Here is a 22,717-nt window from a genome sequence, read left to right as displayed (position 1 = left end):
ACTTATATTCACACAAAAAATATGGCATGGAAGTTTCAACAGCTTTATTTGTAATGGCCAACGATTGAATACAAGCCACTGTCCTTCATTGGACAAATGGGTAAACAAACTGTGGTATGTCCATACATGGAATGCTACTCAGTAATGAAAAGGAACAAACTCTTGATGTATGCATCTACTTGGATGAATCTCAATAGCATTATAGTAGACAGGGGAAAAAAGCCAATTTCTAATAGTTACATATTGTATAATTCTATTTATATAACATTCTAAAAGTTACAAAATTATAGCGAATGAGGTTTCACTAGTTGCCAGGGGTTTGGGTAAGGCGAAGGATATTACTATTAAGGGTTAATACAATACAGTTTCTCTGTGGTGATGGAACAATTCTGTATTTGACTGTGGTGATGTGTACTCACATTTATACTTATGATTAATTTCATGGAACTTCAAAAAACACACACAACACAAATGAGTGCATGTAAAAACTGGTAAAAATCTATGTAAGATCTGCATCCAAGTGAATTACATTGTACCCATGTAAATTTCCTGGTTTTGACAATGTGCTATGATTATATTTATTATGGTTATGTTCATTGGGGAAAGGTAAACAGGAACTCTATGTATTTTTGCAACTTCTTGTGAGTCTTAAACTACTAGTATTTCAAAATCAAAAGTTATAAAAAATAATAGCTTATAACAATGTTTTAAAAGATTTTAAAAAATTGAAATGTTGGCTACACAGAAAGTTAAAATGTTTTATATGGCGTATTGATTGTTCTGTATTTTTCCTCCTCCCACTCATTATTCTCTACGTTCTTCTCTGGCTAACCCCATGCCTCAAGAGACTAACTTTTATTTACTGTATCACCTAGCCACCTCTTCTTCCACATGTCCAGCTTTTATCAGACTCTGCTAGTTACTTTCTCTCTTCTTATTCCTAAGACCTAGCAGTAGAGGCAGCTCTTTCTTATTGTTAGTATCTTTGTTGGTTTCTGTAACCCTGCCTGCATCTATGGGCATAGCCCTTTCATTAAATGCTTTTTCAGTTAAAACCTTTGAGTGTGCTACCTGTTCCTGTCAGTCCCCTGATATATTTGGCAAAAGAGAGATAAATTAAATGGAATTACATATGATTTATAACTCATATGATAACAAAGATTTACTCTCCCTAATATACAGAGAGTTTATACAAAAGGATAGTAAGAAAGCTAACAGCCAAAAGAAAAATGGGCAAAAGGTATGAACAAGCAGAAGAGAAATTCCAGATGGCCAAAAACATGTAAAAAATGTGCCCGCATTAGTATTTAGAGAAATACAAATTAAAACAACAATGAAATAAATTTTTTACTTATATGATGGGGTCAGATTCCCCTTTAGGACTGAAGAATTATTCTTGCTACTTAGAGTGTGGGTGGCTGACAACTCTTAATTGATTCCTTCTCCAAGAATGTTTCTCAGTCAGAGAGAGAGGTCTTGACCAAGATTATGCCCTCTCCCTGAGTTGGATTCATGATGTGAGATACAGAAGTCCAACTCTGCCTCCAGGCTCAACAACTCTAAAGGGCTATTTTCCAGGGAACCCAACCCACAGCACAGCATGTGTGAGCCTGTAAGGGCATAGGAACTCATAGTGTGAATTGTTGCAATCTCTTTTGGAAAACAATCTCACATAATCAGTTAAAAAGATAAACATATATCTTCTGACTTACAATCTTAATTTTCAGAGTTAAAAACAAGAAAACAGTACACAACGATATATGTGTATACTGCAATTATATTTACTAGATTAAGTAAAAGTTAGCCTAAATATGTGTCAATAGAGAAATGGTCTACCAATAGAGGAAAGATATGTCTATGATTTGAGATTATTATTACTAAGAAGAATGAACTAGATGTGTATCTGATGGCATGCTGAGGATACCTAAATATCAATGATATAATGTAGAATAATAATAAAAGAAGAAAAGCAAGTTACAGTTGGGTGTGGGAGTGCATATGTACATGGGCCCTCTATAGCTCATGGAAGATCAACAAATATCAGTGGCTGTTCGAAGAACATGTTTTATTGGGGCTGCTCTTCAGCCAAAACGTGCTTGCCTGGCCATGCTTGTTATTGATGGTGATGACCACTCTGATTGGCTGGGTGTGTATCCTGATTAGTCACTGCCTGTGCTATTCTGGTTAATTATTTTGATTTTATCTCTGCCTATAAAGTGTATTGTCAGCTGACAATGTTTGAAAGCCTGCTTATATAGAGAGTTGGCAACAGAAACAACAATGTAAAGATTCAGTAAGTCACATTTGCATTCAGATTGTGCATGGCATTTGGATAGAAAAGGAAATAATTAAACTGAGATATTATATTATATTACAAAGATAAGGAATTATAATTAAAACTCCTAATTCTATCTGGTAAGCTCCCTATAATAGACACTCCTTTTGCATTATAAATTGCATACAGAAGGAGAGAAAGATTATACATTTTATAATTGAATAGCGACAGAGCATTATTTCTTATTACTCCCACCTTGGGCTTCTGGAGTATTGGAGTGTATATTTAGCAGTGCCAAATTCTGAAGTTTAGGAGATACTGTTGTAAAGCATAACATACAGTAGAGATGCATTGGGAAGAGAGAGAGGTGACATTTTATTAAGGACTTTGAGTTAGTTGGTGGAGTAGTAAGCTTATTTTGAGTTAGTTTTGTATGATTTATATTACCTTTCTACTGGATACAATACAATAGTAGAATGAGAGAGTATTTTGATTCATTTTATAAATAAATAGATGATTATTTAAATAAATACAGGGTGAGGCAAAAGTAGGTTTACAGTTGTGAGTATGCAAAAGCACAGTTCACCCTTGTATTAATATCTATTAATTATTGTATTATTTTCCGTACAAACAACTGTAAGCCTACGCTTGCCCCACCCTGCATTTGTAGGCTAGAGTTTGCTCATTTGTGTTTGATATGACCTGACACTGCAGAAGGGCAAAGGATCTCATTATCACCCAGGTCTTTACAAGAAAGGTTCCCCAGTGCATTACGTGGCAATTTGTCGCCTATATTTGGATGAATTTAGACAAAAGCTCGCATCATTTAGCGTTCAGTTCCTGTGACAGTACCTTTTAACATCTTTCTTATTGTTCCATTTGTGGGTCACTGCAAAGCATTCATGAAGACTTTGTGGTTTAGGGAGCAAGTGAGGCTGTTGTCTAATTTGTTGTAATTGCTTAACTCACTCAAATAGTTTAATTTACCTCCGAATATGTTCAGCAGCTTAGAAGAGAAGTGTGTGTTCAAACATGAAATCCTTATAATTAGAAAAAAGTTATATGGGTTTGTGTTATATAAACGATAGCAAACTTTCTCCCTGCCTAATTTAATTAATGTTTAAATAATAACCTTGGTTTAGTTCTTGGTGGGGGGAAGCAGGAGAGGAAAGATTATGTATGGAAAATATAGGCTTTATAGAGAAGTAACATACATTTTTCTCTGTGAAGTACTTTTCCCCCTTAAATCTCCTCCTAAGTCCCCTGCCTGAGGGAGTGGATTAGCTGTATCTTTCTTCAGTCTGAAATTAACCCCCTCCCTGCAAATTGCTACAACTCTCTGCTTTCGGGTTACTACACTGCAGGGGAGTACACAAAACGTTCTGTCTCTTTCCAGCCCAATTTACCTTTGAAGTGCCAAGAAGTGATACTCTGACAGCATGTAAATCTGAAATTCTGTTTTGTTTCAACAACACGAAAAAGAAAAAAAAAGGAAAGAAAGAAAAATGAAATAAAAAAATTCTCACTCAGGCGTGGTTTCCTTCAAACTGGCCATCTTTTTCTCCTATCCTTTTTCTATCTCAGTATCTGTGAGGTGTCTCGTTAATGGACTGGTATTCCTGACACAATATTTTTTAGGAGTTAGATTTCTGGCTAAATCTATGCCACATTTTCAGTGACAAGATAGCATACAGGGAAAATGAAAAATAATACCAGAGTCTTGAATAATGTTGTTAGCTCATTTTCCATGAGTTAATTACATTTCTTCTCTTAAAAAAAGAAAACTTCAATTTCACATTATGTTGCTTTCACAAATACATTGGTTAGTAGTATAGATATTGAGCCATTACTGAAAATGAATTTTTGTTGGCTGGATACTACTACCAGGAAGAACAACGTGGGGGAAAAAAAAGTGTGTGGGGGGGGAGAATTTATATCTTTCCATGTCTACACAATCTTGTCCCCAGCCCAGTTTAGTGAAACTGCTCACTTTTTAAAAGAACTTATCTACTAGACTTGGTTTAGCAATCTACCAAAATTTAGGTCCTCCATATTTTTTTCTTCCAATATTTAGGGAGTCTGAAATTAACTGAAAATGATTGTGTCTGCCTCTGCTTATAAAATAAAAATAAAATGGAGTTAGGTAAATTTATTTTAGGGTGAGCTGACTCTCTTTTATATGGCTAGATCTATTCAGTACCTTAAACGTTAGATAGATGCTAAGTCAAATATTATAGACTGTGAATGTTATAAACTGTGAAGGGTAAAAGCTACAAAGAAATTGAGACCATGCATGCCATTAAGGGAAAGAGTTCTGAAATCAGCCCATAGAAAATGATTACAATGAAAAAGGCAGGCAACACCAACCATTGGTGCTACTGAGGTTCTTTTCTTCTAGGGGAAGTGCCACCATTTTGGAAAATTGGCAGCAAAACAACAGCTAAATAGGCACTTACCTTCTGATTCAGCAATTTCATGCCTAAGTGCACACCTAAGAGAAATGAATCTACATGTTCTTCAAGGACATGCACAAGAATGTTTATAAGAGCACTATTGTTACTAATCCCAAAGTGGAAATAATCTATAGGAGTATGGATGAATTAATTGTGGCACATTGTTACAAAAGAATAATATAGCAAAAAAAGGTGAGTCAACCATAAGTACATACAATGACATGGATGAATTTCATGAGGTCAGTATTGAATTAAAAAAACTGGACATCAATGAGTATATTTACTATTATTCAATTTTCTTCAAATCCTATTATTCAATAAACTTCAAAAACAAGTAAAAATAATCTATGGTATTACAAGTTAGGGTGGTGGTTAGAATTACAGGGTAGTGACAAGAAGGGTGCACTTCTGGAGTCCTGGTGCTATTCAGTTTCTTGATCTGTATGCTGGTTACCTTAGCATGTTCACTGTGTGATTTTTACTTATATATTTACTCCAGTAAGAAAGATTAAAAAGAAATAATGAAGAAAAAAAGCCAGCTATAGAAATGAAGAATATTGGCAGCCTAAAAATGTTTGTGTTTTGTTTATTTCAATCATAAAAAGAATTTAAGAAAGAAATATATGATTAAACTCTATGAAAATTTGAGAGTCAAAGTTTATACTCTCCAAGTGGCCAAGGCTAATTGTTTGAACAGAATGTACGGCAGTTCCCACATTGTTCCAAACTTTCCTGATCTTTAGAATTGTGGAAGTTTGTCAACTATATGGACTCTAAGTTCTTTTTTTAAAATTGATTTTTAGAGAGAGGAAAGAAGAGAGAGAGAGAGAGAGAGAGAGAGAAAACTATGGCTTTGTTGTTCCATTTATTTATGCATTCACTGGTTGGTTCTGTTTTTTTAATCAATATATATATATTGATTTCAGAGAGGAAGGGAGAGGGAGAGAGAGATAAGAAACATCAATGATGAGAGAGAATCATTGATCGGCTGCCTCCTGCACACCCCCCACTGGAGATTGAGCCCACAACCCAGGGATGTGCCCTTGACTGGAATCGAACCTGGGACTCTTCAGTCCACAGGTTGATGCTCTATCCAGTGAGCCAAACCAGCTAGGGCCACTGGTTGGTTCTTATATGTGCCCTGGGGATCGAACCAGCAACCTTGGTGAATCAGGAAGATGTGTTATGCTAACCATCTGAACTACCTGGCCAGGGCTCTAGGTCCTTTTTTAGGAGATTCTAATTTAGTGTGCTTAAGATGGGGCCAGGTATCTTGTTTTTTAGCTTTTTTTTTTTAAGGACAAATGTTTTATTTGGTAACAAGGCCTATAAAATGAATTCTTAATTCATTTTCTCTTCTGCTAACTGAACTGCGTTAGTCAAATAGATATCAATGTACAAGAATTCCCGAGGAGTCCTTGATCTTTTGCAAAAGTGCAAAGATGCTTGAGTTAAGTGACTTGCAATTTTTATTTTCTAGACAATATATCAGCAATTCCTACATTTTCCTTCCTGTCTTCAAATTTCATGACAGGAAACAGAAGTACTTCCTTGACATTATTGGAGTCTTTAAGAACCACAGTGATTTGGTCGATGTCCATGCCCCAGCCATCTGTGGGGGGCAGCCCATATTCCAGGGAAGTGCAGAAGTTTTCATCTATAAACATGTTCTTCAAAAAGCTGCCACTGCCTCATGGGGTCATTGCTTATTTCCTTCTTCATGACAAAAAGCTAAAATGCTCAGTCAGACTGTATTTAGAGCGGTGCCATTTTGACAAAGGGCTCATTATCTGTGGGTGAGCACAGATGAATGCAGGATTGGTGCATGACACTTCCAGGAACTCCCCACAAGCTTATCAAAGAGCCTGGCTGTGGTCCAAGGTAGAGGGCATTCAACAGCTTTTGTCACATGGATATCAAGCATTTTGTGTTTCTTTAGTTTTAGAGAGGTTAGTTTCTGGCAGCTTCACTCCTAGGGCTTTCTCAAGCTCTTCTACATGCTGATTCTTCAGAAGGGTGGGGCAAGTTCAATCTTGTAAGCTTGGCCCTCTGGGCCATCTGAATGGTAGATCACCTGTAACCCCCTGTAATGTGCTTCACCATCCTGGAAATCATCTTCTCAATTATTTCAACAAGATTGTGATACTCTCATAGGCCAAGTAGAGATCACAGGTGCTGAACTCAGGATTGGGAGTCATATTAAGTCCATCATTCCAGAACTGGCATCCAATTTCATAAACCTGGTCAATGTCATCAACCACCAGCATCTTATGGTAGAGTTCTGGAGCAATTCTCATATATACATTCAGGTCCAGCTCATTATGGTAGGTGATGAAAGGCTTGGGCACAGCACCCTCTGGGATGATGTTCATCATGAGAGCTTCAATCTCTAGGAATTCCAACTCATCCAAAAAATTTACATTTTTTAAAAAATTGATTGATTATAGAGAGCAAGGAAATGAGAGAGAGAGAGAGAGAAATATTGATTTGTTGTTCATCTTATTTCTGCATTCATTGGTTGATTCTTATATGTGCCTGAAATAGGGTTAGAACCTACAACCTTTGTGTGTGGGGAGGATCCTCTAACTAACTGAGCTAGCCAGTGAGGGCCAAGACACTTCATATATATATGATGATCTTGGAGCATAGGATAAATTTTGCCTCACAAAGTCATTCAGGATCAAGTTCAAGTATCCCTGACTGATATATGGTGTTTCTTTGTCTTTGAGGCCAAAGTGGAGATGAGGTAACATATGAAAGCAAGGAGATAGCAGTGTGATCTCATAGGGAATGATGCTCAGCTCACCCTTCTTGATTTTCCCAGGATTTCCCTGAACTCCAATTATGCCTCCCTGACACAGTTTGTTATTGATATGAATAAATTGTTCTTCTGATTTATGATTCCTGTAATTGGCCATGACTTGAAACTTGACCCCATCTCCTCTGAGGTCATAGAAGTTGAGTTTTCCCCAAGAAGTTCTTTTGGATTGGATTCAAACTGCCACCTTTAAGGTGACGTCACACAGATGGTCCCCAGGCTGCAGGTGACTATATTCTTTGAAGAAGTGAGGGAGGGAAACATCTATATGGAACTTGTGTGGTTACAGGTCCTCCCCATTGGACTTTAGTTGATAGAATGCTTGTCTGTAGATCTTGCAGTATTGGTTTGGGTCCAGGTTTTCCTCACTGGCAGCCACATCATTGTCAGTGATGTGGTTGGTGGCAGCAGCATTGGCTTGTTTCTCATTGAGCTTGACTGTTGGACCTCCTTCTCCGCTACTTTCTTCTCAGCTTTCAGCTGCCTTTAGCTCATTTTTGCTTAGCTTCAGCTCACCTCCATCCACATGCACCTCAGGCCTCAGGCATTTCTCTAGAGGATCCAACCTTAAAGGTGGTATCTTTATTTTTAAGTCACAACTTGATTAATCTAATGATTAGTCAAAAAGTGAGAAACAGAATTATGTGATTTTTTTTTAATTACAGCAAAAAATGACATAGCTCAAATTATTTCTGTTTCTCCTCTGTCCTCCCACTTATCTCCAATTCCATTCTGAGCAGTGATTCTCAAACTTTGCTTTATGTACCTGTTAAAAATGCAAATTTCTTGCCCTGGCTGGGTGATTCAGTTGCAGGGTACATACCTAGGTTTTGATTTGATCCCCTGTTGGGGCGCATGCAGGAGGCAACTGATCCATGTTTCACTCTGACATTGATGTTTTTTTACTCTCTCTCCCTCCTTCTCACCCCCCCCCTCTCTAAAATAATCAATAAAAACATATCCTTTGGTGAGGATTTAAAAATGCAGATTTCTTTGTCTGACCCTGAGGATTTTGAATTGTTAAGTTTGAGGAGAGGTATATACATTTTTCATAAGCACATTAGAAGCAGCTCAGATTAGGAAATAGCTGGTTTCAGTGTAAATTGAAAAACTAGGGCCTGGAGGAAAAGAATATACTGGCTAAACAGATATATGTGGCTTAGTTTTTCCACTTCATGGCTAGGCTAGTTATCTAGCATTGGTTATTATCAAGTCTCTAATAAATACTAAGGTCATGGAGATGGGAGGTGTGCCTCATTTCCTTCTTATCAGTAGCTTCGCAGCATCTGTAAATGTACTGTTAAACCAATGAGCATTAGGAGAGTCATAAGGTCCAGATGATTTAAGTTATTTTTTGCATGATTTTATTATAACCTGGAGAAAGTGAGTTTCCTTTTATATTTATATCACCTTCAATAAAACAGTAATCATTTTGCCAATCTCTAGGTTTATTGAGTACCTATTATGTACTTCGTTTCTGAAATACCATTTGGTCCCTGTCATTCCATGGGCTCTACTTGGAGGCTTAGGAGCAAAAAAGATTCATTTTACAAATGGCACAGGGCCTCATGAATTCTGATGTTTCACTCATCAGAGTTAGCAAATAGGTAAGTGTTAGACTGCTTACAGTTCTTTGATAAGCATTCTGTTAAAATCAAAATGCAGAAAAATAAAATAAAGATGCAGAAAAATGGTTTTAGTTTATTGTAATGCAGTTTCATCCAGTCCTTGTAAATTGTAATCATGGTTCTTTCTCCAATTAAGGAAAAAAACAAATTATTCAGGTTTCTAGAAACTTTGCTTGCCTACCACCTTGTCCGTATGCATTAAGCAGTTGCTGTTAATTCTAGAAGAATATTATTTTATTATTTCAGGAATGCAGAGGTATAGGGAATGGAAAAGAAGAAAAAGACTGTTATCCTATAGTTAAATGATTAGTTACATTCAGTTAAGAAGTATTTTCTTAAGACGTTTGTCATAGATAGTATGGGAACCCAGACTTTCTGAAATTTCTTTACCTCTTACATTCTGTAGTTCCTGTTGGTACATGGAAGTGCTTTATAAAAGAGTCTAATGGGGTAACTAAGTATATTTATCTTATATATTATTTCTGTTTTTAAAATATAGGCCAGTTATGTCTGAATTTTTAGGAAAACAAGTAAAATAATGTGAGGTTATCTTAGAGATGAATTGGTGGTACCCATTTTAGAAGGCATTTCAGCATCTAATGTAAATATTTACAACCTGGAGTAGCTGGGATTCTAAACTACTACTTGGAAGAGAGTAAATTATTAAAATCACTTTGGAAAATTGACAGTATCTACTAAAGTTAAACATATATCTACCCTATGATTCAGCAGTGCCACCCCTAGGTATATTCTCAAGAAAAACATGTGAAATATTCACCAAGAGACTCCACAAGAATCTTTATAGCAGCACTATCCATATCATCCCCAAATAGAAACTACTTTAATATCAATCAACAGTAAAGAGGATAAATAATGAGAATGAATTGTCTTTACTACACACAATCACATATATAGATAGATAGATCTCACAGACAATATTAAGAAAAAGAAGTCAGGCCCTAACTGGTTTGGCTCAGTGGATAGAACGTCGGTCTGCGGACTGAAGTGTCCCAGGTTCGATTCTGGTCAAGGGCATGTACCTTGGTTGCGGGCACATCCCCAGTAGGGGGTGTGGAGGAGGCAGCTGATCCATGTTTCTCTCTCATCGATGTTTCTAACTCTCTATCTCTCTCCCTTCCTCTCTGTTAAAAAAACCAATAAAATATATTTAAAAAAAGAAAAAGAAGACAGATGCAAAAGAGTATATACTATACAATTTCTTTTATTCAGAGCACTAAAATAGATAAAGCAAATGTTTGTCATTAGAACTCAGGATAGCTGTTATCCATGGAAATTGTATAGTAACTGAAAGGGGCATGAGAGAGTTTGGTGGGGGAGTGATAATGTTTTATTTTTATTTTTTATGCTGCTTATAAGGGTGTGTTCAGTTAAAGAAAATTCTTTTTTATTATATTCTAATAAAAAGTTAAAAGAGCCCTGCTGTGGCTAAATTGGTTGGGCCTTGTCCCCTGTACCAAAAGGTTGCCAGTTCAACTCTCAGTCAGGGGACATGCTCGGGTCAGGGGCTCAATTCCTGATAAGGAGTGTGTAGGAGGCAGCAGATGGATGTTGTTTCCTTCTTGCTCTCCCTCTCCAATCCTCTGTCTCTAAAACATAATTAAAATAATCTTTTTAAAAAAGTTTAAAAATATTTGTAAGCATGAGTTTAATGCAAATTGGAACCAGTTTTTATCAGTTATGTTAACACAAATCTATTTTAGAACATGATGGTCTTAGGTAAAATTAGAGATCAATATAAATATAAACAGCAGTTTTGGGTATGGTGAAATCGCCATTTTGTTGTGTGTGTGTTTTTTGTGATGCTAGAGTTGTGTGTTTTTTTTGCATAGTGTTTAGTATAAGATATGCAGGTGGTATGCACAGGGGGAATAACATCAGGATTTGGTATCATAAAATCAGATTTGAGTTCTGCCTCTGTTTTAGATAAACTGAGTTTTGGGGCCATGTCACATAATGCCTCTAGATCTCAATTTCCTCATATAAAAGGCTATATGGATCCATTGTGAGTCCATGGAATTGTTATTACTTTATATTGTTTGTTTACCAGAATGTGAATATCATGGGGGCAGAGTTTTTTGTCTGTCTTACTCATTATAGTATGCCAAGTTCCTGGAACTATGTCTGCCAAATAATCAACACTTACTACTAAATATTTTTTAACAGAACAAATCACTAAAATAGAAATATTGAAAGCACTATAAAAATAGAAAATCTGCACACATTCTAGCTACTGCTCTTACTACTGTCAGAATATTATTAAAAGTCACAAGGCTACCAGAGGATAGCAACGTGGAAACAAAGAAAATAATAAAAGGAAAAGAGAGGAGTGGAGAGGAGAGGAGAGGAGAGGAGAGGAGAGGAGAGGAGAGGAGAAGAGAGGAGAGGAGAGGAGAGGGGAGGGGAGGGGAAGGGATAGGAGGGGATGGGAGGGGATAGGAGGGGGACGGGAAGGGAGGGGAGGGGTGGAGAGGGGAGGAGAGGGAGTCTCTATCTTACACCATACACAAAAGTTTACTCAAAATGGATTAAAGACTTAAAAATAATACCTGAAACTATAAAACTCAAGAAAGCATAGGAGGTAAGCTCCTTAACATTGGTCTTAGAAATGATATTTTTGGAGTTGGCACCAAAAAACAAAAGCAAAAATGGGCAAATATAGTAAGTGGGACTACATCAAGCTAAAATGCCTTTGCACAACAAAGGAAACCATCAACAAAATGTCAACCTACAGAATAGGAAAAAAATCTTTGCAAACCACATATCCAATAAGGGGTTAATATCCAAAATATATAAGGAACTCATATAACTCAATAGCAAAACAAACAAACAAAAAAAACAATAAAAAATGGTCAAAGTAGCTAAACAGATGTTTTTCCAAAGAAGGCATACAACTAGCCAGCAGGTATGTGAAAAGGTGCTCAACCTAACTAATCATCAGGGAAATGGCAATCAAAGCCACAGTGAGATATGACCTTACACCTATAAGAATGCCTCATATCAAAAAGACAAGAGATAACAAATCCTGACAAGAATGTGGAGAAAAGGGAATCATCTCTTTTACACTGTTGAGAGGAATGTAAACTGGCACAGCAACTATGGAAAACAGTATGAGGATTCCTCCACCAATTAAAAATAGAATTACCATGTGATCCACATCTGGGTATATATCCAAAGGAAACAAAATCATTATCTTGAAGAGATATGTATACTCCCATGTTATATTGCAGCATTATTCATAATAGCCAAGGTATGAAAACAACCTAAATGTCCATCAGCAGGTGAATAGAGAGCTTCCAGTCAAGATGGTGGAGTATGTAAATGCTGTACTCACATCCTCCTACAACCACATGAGAATTACAACTAAAGTATAAAACAAGCATCATTCAGAACCACCTGAAATATATCTGAACAGAAGTCCTATAACTTAGGATATAAAGAAGCCTCATGAAAACTGGTAGGAAGGTAGAGATATGGAACGGGCTGGTCCCACACCCATGTGTGGCTATTAAAATTGAGAGGGACTTTATGACTGTGGAAGTCCCCATTGAGGAGAGAGGGGTTCCATCCCCACAGGAAGACCCCAGTCCAGGGTGTCAGTGCTGCAAAGAGAAGTCTCCATATCTTCTGGCTGTAAAAAACGGTGAAGATTGTGATTAAAATTGATGTCTGCTGGAGTCCCAGGCATTATTCTTAAAAGGCCTGCACACAGACTCACTAGGACTCATTTAATCTGAGCTCCAGCACTGAGGCAGCAGCTCTAAAAGCACCAGAGACATAGGGGAGTAACTAAATTGTCCAGTGAGGGCTGGAGGCACAGCTTTGCCCCAGACAGAAGTGTTAGCAGAGGCCTTTTTTATTTTTTTCCTTTTTTTTCTTTTTTCTGAGCCCTCCCCCAACAGAGTTAGCAGGCAGGTGCCATATCAGAATCTTCAACTTGGCTAACACTCTTTACCTGCCCTGGTGATTCCCTGTGACCCTGCCCCACCCAACTTGTAGGGCCACCCAAGCAGTTTCCAGTGATTTTCACACAAATGGCCTGTTTTGGCTCATACTTTGGACTTTCCTAAAATCTCTCAAAGGTTTAAAAACCCCAAACAAGAAGCATCTGGTGTTGGCATACTTCATACTTCTTGCTAAGGGACCTCAGGACCAGCACCAGCAGTAGCTGGCCTTGTTTTCCAGCTGGACTTCTCCTGGGTACCTTCAAGCCCAGCAAAGTAGCATCCATCTGCAGATTGCTTTGTAGCTCATGCCAGGTGACTGCAAGCAGGGCACACAGGTGGTGGTTGACCTTGGCCTGCACCTCCTGATAGCCCCCAGAGCTAGTGCACCTGGTGGAAAGCTTCAGATTTTGCTCTAGCACCACCCAACCACCTCCACCAGTGACATATTCAAGGGGTGGGCTCAATCAGGGACCAGAGCCCTGCTGAAGTATATCATGCTCTGTGTGTTGGCCCCTGAATGGTAGATCCTCCATGGTGGTGGTGACCAGACCTTATAGCCAATCAGCCTGGGGGTAAATTCCTCCCATTGCATATCAAGAGCAATCAAGGATCAACTGTAAGAGGGTGTACATAGCTCACATGGGGGTGTGGGGTGCACCAAGTGTGCCCAACTTGGGCGACCAAGGAGGTTATGCCACTGGGCTCTATAGGGCACCTACTATATAAGACCATTCTACCAAGATTGGGAAATATAGCAGCTCAACCTAATACATAGAAACAAATACAGGGAGGTGATCAAAATGAGGACACAAAGAAACATGTCCCAAATGAAAGGACAGAACAAAATTCCATTAAAAGAACTAAACAAAATGGAGACATGCAATCTATCAGGTGCAGAATACAAAACTTTGCTTATAAAGATATTCAATAAACTTAGGGGGAGAGTGATGAACTTAGTTAGAACTTCAACAAAGAAATAGGAAACATTAAAATGGAGATGGAAAATATAAAAAAGAACCAGTCAGAAATGAAAAATACATGAACTGAAAAGAAGACCACATTATAGGGAATCAACAGTAGCGTATATGGAGCAGAGGATCGAATCAGGAATTTGGAAGGTAAGGAAGCAGACAACACCCAATCAGAACAGGGAAAAAAAATTGGGATAGTTTAAGGAGTCGTAGGGACAACTTGAAGCGTACTAACATTCACATCATAGGGTTCCAATAGGAGAAGAGAGAGAGCAAGGAATTAAAAAGCTATCTGTAAAAATAATGATTGAAATAGACATGAAAGTCCAGGAAGTGCAGTGAGTCCCACAATATAAATCCCAAGAGGCCTACACCAATACACATCATAATTAAAATGCCAAATGTTAAAGACAAAGAGAGAATCTAAAAAGCAGCAAGAGAAAGACAAATAATTACCTACAAGGGGGCTCCCATAAAACTGTCAGCTGATTTCTCAACAGAAACTATGCAGGCTAGAAGGCATTGGCATAAAATATTTAAAGTGATGAAAAGCAAGGCCCTACAATCAAGATTACTCTTTCCAGCAAAGCTATCATTTAGAGTTGAAGGACAGATAAAGAGCTTCTCAGACAAGAAAAAGCATAAGGTGTCCATCATCACCAAACCAGTATTACAAGAAATGTTAAAGGGCTTCTTTAAGAAGAAGAAAACAAAAGATAAACATGAATAATAAAATGACAGTAAATACATATAGAGCAACAAGTACTTTAAATGCAAATATATTAAATGCTTCAATCAAAAGACATGGTGGCTGAATAGTTAACAAAACATGACCCTTACATGTGCTGTCTACAAGAGACTTAAGATTGAAAGACAAACACAGACTAAAAATAAAATAAAAGGATAGGAAGGATATTTCATGAAAATGAAAACAAAACAAAACAATCTTAAAAAGCTGTGGTAGCAATACTTATACCAGAAAAAATAGACTTTAAAATAAAGGCTATAACCAGTATAAAGAAGTACCCAGCAATTCTACTTCTGTGTATTTATTTAAAGAAACACAAACCACTAAATTAAAATAACATGTGTATCCATATGTTTATTGCAGCATTATTTACAATAGCCAAGATATGGAGGCAACCTAAAATTTCATCAATAGATGAATGGATAAAGAAGTGGTACATGTATACAATGTGATATGATTCAGCCATAAAAAAGAATGAAGTCTTGCCATCTGCAACAACATAGATGGACCTGGAGGGTATTGTGCTGAGTGACATAACTCAGACAGAGGAAGACAAATACAATGTTTTCACTTATATGTGGAATGTAAAAAACAAACACATAAGCAGAACAGAAACAAACTCATTGATACAGAGAACATTTTGACAGTCAGTTGGAGGAATGGGTAAAACAGGTGAAAGGATTAAGAAATACAAATTGGTAGTTACAAAATAGTCATTGGTAAAGTACAGCATAACAAATACAGTTAATAATTACATCTATCTATCTATCTATCTATCTATTATCTATCTATCTATCTATCTATCTATCTCCTGGTGCACAAAAATTTGTGCACTTGGGGAGGGGGGTCCCTCAGCCCGGCCTGTGCCCTCTCGCAGTCTGGGACCCCTCGGAAGATGACCACCTGCTGGTTTAGGCCTGCTCCCTCGGGGATTGGGCCTAAGCTGGCAATTAGACATTCCTCTGGCAGCCCAGGAGCCCTCAGGGGATGTCCACTTGCCAACCAGGAGCAGGCCTAAGCTGCAGTCAGACATCCTTAGTGCTGCTGAGGAGGCGGGAGAGGCTCCCACCACCACTGCTGTACTGGCAGCCGTCAGCCTGGCTTGTGGCTGAGCAGAGCTCCCCTTGTGGGAGTGCACTGACCACCAGGGGGCAGCTCCTGCATTGAACGTCTGCCCCCTGGTGGTCAGTGTGTGTCATAGTGACCAGTCATTCCCAGTCTTTCTGCTGTTAGGGTCAGTTTGCATATTAGAGGCCTGGTGCATAGGTGGGGGCCGGCTGGTTTGCCCTGAAGGGTGCTCTGGATCAGGATGGGGGTCCCGCTGGGGTGCCTGGCCAGCTTGGGTGAGGGGCTGATGGCTGTTTGCAGCTGGTCACACTCCTTTCAGGGTGGGGGTCCCCACTGGGGTGCCTGGCCAGTCTGGGTGAGGGGCTGAGGGCCATTTTCAGGCTGGCCAAGTCCCCCGGCAACAGAAGCTCCCAGCCTCTCCTTTTTTTCTTTTATTCTGGGATTTGTTTATCTTCTATAATTGAAACTTTGTAGCCTTGAGAGGAGCTCAGAGCTGGCCAGGGCAGGTGGGAGGGAAGCCTCCTGCTCGCTCCAGCTCCATGGCCACAGCTGGCTGAAAGCAGGTATCTGGGGTTTATTTACCTTCTATAATTGAAACTTTGTTGCTTTGAGTGGAACTCAGAGCCGCGGGAAGCTTGGCTTCCTCCATCATTGGGGCAACCAAGCCTCCTGCTCGCTCCAGCTCCATGGCTGACGGCTGCCATCTTGGTTGGGCTAATTTGCATATAGTTGCTCTGATTGGCTGGTGGGCGTGGCTTATTAGTGTAGATGACTAAGCGACTGTCTGACTGACCATTCGCCTGGTAGCTTTGATGCCCAATGACCACCAGGGGAAGATGCTCAAACCAGTAGAGGAGGGAGCTTGATTCCTCATGGAATTGGCTGTGGATTAGGTTGCTTCTGGGGCACTGTCAGCCCCAAATCTGCTTCACCCACACCCTGGACCCAGAGAGGAGGGAGTCCAAGTCCAGGGTGCGTCACCTGAGAACTGCCCTCTCACAATCCAGGATCCATCAAGGGATGTTGGAGAGCCAGTTTTGGCCTGATCCCCGCAGGCCAAGCTGAGGGATCCCACAGGCGCATGAATCCATGCACTGAGCCTCTAGTATTGTAATAACTGTATGGTGTCTGATGGGTACAAGCTTTATTAGGGTGATCACTTTGTAAGTTATATAGATGTGTAATCACTGTGTTGCATACCTAAAATTAATATACTGTACATCAACTGTAATTTAAAAATAAAAAAAATAAAAAAACAAATGAATATATAAATAAAATATGATAAATACACACACATACACACACACATAGGAATATTATTTAGCCTTAAAAAAAGAAGTGAATGCTGTCATTTGTGAGAACATGATGAAACTGGAGGACAGTATGCTAAGTAAAATAAGCCACAACGAGAAAGACAAATACTGCATGGTATCACTTAAGTGTGGAATCTTTTTTTTATATAAAGGTAAAACTCATAGAAACAGAGAGTATAAAAGTGGTTGCAAGGCAGATGATGAATAAAGTCTGATGATCTAATGTGTAACATGGTGACTGTAGTTCATAACACTATACTATATAATTAAAATTTGCTTAAGAAAGTGGAATTTAAATGTTCTTGCTCTCCCCTCTCCTCAAAAAAAAGTGAATATGTTAGGTGAGGTGATGGATTTGTTAATGAACTCAATGGGGGGGAATCCTTTACAATGGATATGCATATCAAATCACCACATTCTATTCTTTAAATCTCTTCCAATTTTATTTGTCAATTATGCTTCAATAAAGCTAGGAAAAAAAGCTACCAGAAACCCTGAGTCTGCCAGTTTGTTCCACCACTCATTGTAGGATGGAATTAAGTTTGTGAGCTATCTTCACATCCAAGGGAACTAAAATAAATAACAATTACTACAGTATAACCAGGCCTAGAATATCTGGTATTACTGATCATTGTCCTTCCTGGAGCTAGGGAATCCATTCATGTTCATTCCTATATTTATTAAACAAAAATTTGTTGAGTGCCAGCAATGTTTTAAAAATGGTTTCTGTTCCATGATGCACACAGTCATGTAAGGTACAGACATTAAATGAAAATTTATACTAATTTTTCCAATTCTCTGCTTATCTTCCCATCTGCCCCCGAGGATTTGAGCAAATTGTTTTTATAACAGACAAGACCTATGGGTTAATGATGTTAGGGACAAAGGTTTGAATTAGGCCTCACCTTAGTGCAAGGAAAATTTTTTTTTCAGAAATGCACAATCCTGGTCCTTTATTCAGGTGTCCTTTCCAGGATGAAATAATCCTAGAGAATTTTTATTACTGTACTTACTGCTATCATAGTAAGTGTTCCACACTTCACAACTGAGGAGACTGTGGAAAATGTCCCCTAACAACTATATTAGACAACTAGACAAATTAGATCTTTACCCACTTTATTAAAAAACTAGAGCCCTGATGCACGAAATTTGGTGGCCCTTGCAGCCGCAGTGGCTTGCCTCAGTCCTCGCAGCCCCAGCTTATCCAGTCTAATGAGCATATTATGCTTTTATTATTATACATGTGTTTCTGGTGGTTAAACCCACCCGAAGTCCATCTTAGCCTTGGACCGCTGGTAGGAGCAAGACTGACCTTCTAAGAAGGGCCTGATGCTTTCAGGGTTCCAAAAGTGATGTGAAATGGTACTGGTCAGCTGCCAGTGTCTGTGGAACATGAGATATTCCCGAGATTGTTGTTTCTGTACTGACTCAGGCTCTGTATCTTATTTTTGCTCTAATTGCCCCTGGGACTGGACTCAGAGCTCCACTTGTTACCTGGACTTCCACTTGTCTTTTTCTTTGTTATGGGCTGACCCATTCAGATTGTTACCTGCTCTCATCCTATTGAACTCTCTCAGCTGCATCACTAATTATTTACCCCACCCTTCAGATTAACTCATTCACTGAATATATGCTAAGCAGTGGTCGGCAAACTCATTAGTCAACAGAGCCAAATATTAACAGTACAATGATTGAAATTTCTTTTGAGAGCCACATTTTTTAAACTTAAACTATATAGGTAGGTACATTGTTATTAATTAGGGTACTCCTAAGGCTTAGGAAGAGCCCCACTCAAGGGGCCAAAGAGCCACATGTGGCTCGTGAGCCGCAGTTTGGTGTGGGGACTAATCAGCAAGACAGGCAGTGATCTGAACCTCTTTCCTGGTCACAATGCCTCCTGCTTAAACCCTGCAGACCCATGGACAAAGCTGTTTATTATGGAAGCTATGTACTTATAGAAAAAAAAAAAACACACCATTTTGTGTGTGTGTGTTTGTTTCATTTTATAAATTGGAGGCAAAAATTTTAGAGTTATAGTTAATGCAGGATTGATGATCCAGTGATTTTTATTCAGAATAATGACTTTAAGAAATGCATTCGTTCTAAAATGTTATTTCTTCCTTAAAGACTCCTGTTGAGTCAAACGTTTGCTTTTTAAAAAAAAAGTAATTTAGAGAATCCCATCCCACCTTTTTAATTGTTATAGAGTATAATTTCAACAACAATGCATCTCATTGAAAATGCATTTGTCTTTCTTCAACCAAGACTCTAAAAATATTACAACCAAATATTAGCAGTTCTATTTATTTTCAGGTGTGCAAATATTGTTTCTGAATAAAACAAAACATTTATAGCAGATAAAGGTCAGTTTATTGAAAATTAAGCTAGATGTGACTATGTGGATAATAATTTACTTTTCTACAGCTTTACAGTTTTACAGGCTTAAGGTGTGTGGCTCAGGTTTACAGGCTTTTCAACTGTTTCATCTAAGAATTTCTTTTTTTTTCTTTAAGTCTTGAGCTTAAATGTTCTCTTTCCTATATTTTTTGGAAATGCTTGTGATTTTTATGAGCTGCATTTCTTTGACCTGCTGCTAGCTGAAAGCTCTAATCCTCAGTTTTTATCATTTCATCCTCAGGTTTCTGTCTATATTAAAAAAACAAACAAACAACACACAGTACTTTTTTTCCCCCTGGGAAGCAGCTGTATCCAATTCTTGATACCTATCTTTCCTAGACAGATGCAAATGATATTTTATAATCAAATTGAAAATAATATTTAATACCTGCATTTTTAGCTTTTCACAGGAAACCATTTCAGTGTTTAATTAATACTTTTTTTTAGTTGTCATATTTTATTTTAATAGAATCTTAGCTTTTCCTGTACAGATGTAATTTGATTATGTTAACATTTCCTTTTATAGAAGGTATATTAAGAGACTTGAGGGAAAAGCCCCCTTTAATGCATTGCAATCATCTTGGATTTCAAAATCCACTTTGCATATCTTTGTACACTTGAATTAATATAAAAGCTTGATAAAAAGATGAGAATTAATGTACTCAACCTGTTAGGAATAAGTAGTGGTATTGTTGATTTAAGTTTGTTGAATGAGATATCTCAGAATGCTAAAGAGGCAGACCAGCAGGTTTCAGGTGATTAAAGAAAATCCTTCGTCTTGGAGGGACTTGAAGGAACATGATGCTATTTAAGTGGAATCTAATCAGGAAGAAGAAAAGCTTGCAAGTTAAAAGACGGAATGTTTCATGTCATTATTTGCAAAGCAACTGAACAAAAGGTGAGCAAGATAATTAAGTGTCTTGCTGCTAAGTAGAATTTTTCAAAGCAGGTTGATTAGAGGTATTCCTTAAGAAAATAAAATAAACTTCTAAATTCAGATAATCTAGTTGAAAAAGCTAACTGAGTTTTAGAGATGGAGACCAGTTTGGAAGAAAATTGACAGTATTGTATATGATAGCAGATGTTCTCAGGGGTGAGCTTAATTGCTCAGCAAAATTCTGATCAGCTCTGAATAGTTTTAGCATTAATAATATTTTAGTGTATTTTAAGTTTTTGAAAGATGGAAATCCAAGCAGACTTAATATGCAATGGCACTAAAAGGATTATTCCATTACCTTGATTACTCCATTTTTCAAAGGATAAATAGGATTTGATTCTTTTCCCCCATTTGCCTGAAAGCCTACCAAAAGCAAATATTACTGTTCTTATTATAAAAAAGTATTTGTAACTGTCAAACAAAAAATTTGATGTCATCTCTTGTATCTGCGTTTAGGATTTCAAGACATTTTGGGTGATAACATGAGGAAACTGGCATGCCCCAGATTTTGTTTTGTAAACACGAGCTGGCAAGACTCTGGCTTCCTTAAAGGGGTGGCCAGGTCAAAGTACTGATGGATGCATTTTAGCTGAAAATGAAAACTAGGAAGGCATGACCTTAGGCCCTACTTCTCTACCGAAGAAAGGAAACTTGAAGCTTACAAGTCATGCCAGTCAAACACACAGTAGACATATGTTCTTTTGTCAGTGTTCTTTTACTCTTTCAACATTTTAATGACTTCAAGCTTACTTAGTAATGCATACTTTGGGGGCAAACTTCCAGTAGCAGATTGCTTCATTTATTATCAATGAATTTATTTATTCTGTCAGTCATTGCACAGCTTTATCTACAAAGAACACATTGAAAAAGTTAAACTGATCCTCTGGTCACCTGGCAGTCGACTGCCAGTATAAAATGAATAACTATCAGTCTACTTTGAGCGGTTTCAAAGGGTGATGTGAGTGTCATATTGGAGACCCCTGTGGAAATCTTAAAACATTAGCAAGCCCAAACATTCTCAGCTGAAGCATGTGATCTAAATACTTGCATTTTAAAAATAGATTCTAGGCCCTCCCGAGTTATTTAAAAGTTTTGGTTTTTACTTTGTATTTTGCTTAAGTGTCCTTCAACTTTGTTTGCACGTTGGAATCATCTGAGGAACTTGGAAAAATTCTTATGCCTTGGCCATACCTCACACCGATCAAATCATAATTTGTATTTTTTAAAGCACTCTAGGTGATTCCAATGTGTAGCTAAGGCTGGGAACCACTGATGTAAGCACTAGTTGTTTCTTTATTCACTGTGTTACTTATTTTTCTCAACCTTATTAAAACAAGCACCTTGTAGCATGGCTTTCTTTTTTTTAATAATTTTTATTTCTTAAAGTATTACAAAGAGTATTACATATGTCTCCTTCCCCCCCAACCCCCTTGACATTCTCCTGGCCTCCCCTAGCCCCTAGTGTCTTGTGTCCATTGGTTATTCTTATATGCATGCATATAAGTCCTTCGGTTGATCTCTTAAACCCACCCGCCCCCAAACCCTCCCCAGGCTTCCCACTGTAGTTTGACAGTCTGTTCAATGCTGCTCTGCCTCTGCATCTACCTCTGTTCATCAGACTATACTGGTCCCCATTATCCGTTTCAACCTCACCAGGGCCGTCTCGACCTCACCGGTGCCGTACCTCACCGGGGCCGTTTTGGTCTCACCAGGGCGTCCCAACCTCACTGGGGCCATCCTGCCCTCACCGGGGCCGTTTCAACCACACTGGGGCTGTTTCGGCCTCACCAGGGCTATCCCAACCTCACCGGGGCCGTTTCAGCCTTAGCATGGCTTTCTTAATTTGGAATGCTCGTATACAAGATTTTCTGTTTTAAAAATGCCCTTTTTATGGAGTTGGACTTGGGAGCTGATGCCATTATTCAGGGCTTATATTATTTTCACATTATTTAAGTGTATAACATTTTGTCATCTTGATTTGATTTATATAGGCACTTTGGTACATTTTAATATGAGTGTTAGACATTTTTTTTTTATGTTCAGTCTCACATCTTTCTAACCCACTTTTTTGCTTTATTTATTACTGTTGCATCAGTTGAACAGAGATGTAGCCTGCTAACTCCTCATGTTAGATCTGCTCCCAA

The 22,717-nt window shown here is 38.2% G+C and overlaps 1 protein-coding gene and 1 pseudogene across 3 annotated transcripts in view; one reads left to right on the top strand and one right to left on the bottom strand.

The window, feature by feature from the left end:
- Nucleotides 1-22,717, top strand: part of MACROD2 (mono-ADP ribosylhydrolase 2) — a 1,930,060-nt gene that overhangs the window by 501,270 nt on the left and 1,406,073 nt on the right. The gene's annotated exons all lie outside the window — the stretch shown is intronic.
- The window catches only part of LOC139014267 (lysine--tRNA ligase pseudogene), a 44,177-nt pseudogene continuing 27,657 nt past the window's right edge, over nt 6,198-22,717 (bottom strand).

This window comes from Myotis yumanensis, unplaced genomic scaffold, assembly GCF_028538775.1.
Source record: "Myotis yumanensis isolate MYYU_CA2020_CCGP unplaced genomic scaffold, mMyoYum1.0.hap1 SCAF_7, whole genome shotgun sequence".
NCBI classification, from domain to species: Eukaryota; Metazoa; Chordata; class Mammalia; order Chiroptera; family Vespertilionidae; genus Myotis; species Myotis yumanensis.
This window is presented reverse-complemented; position numbering and strand designations above follow the sequence as displayed.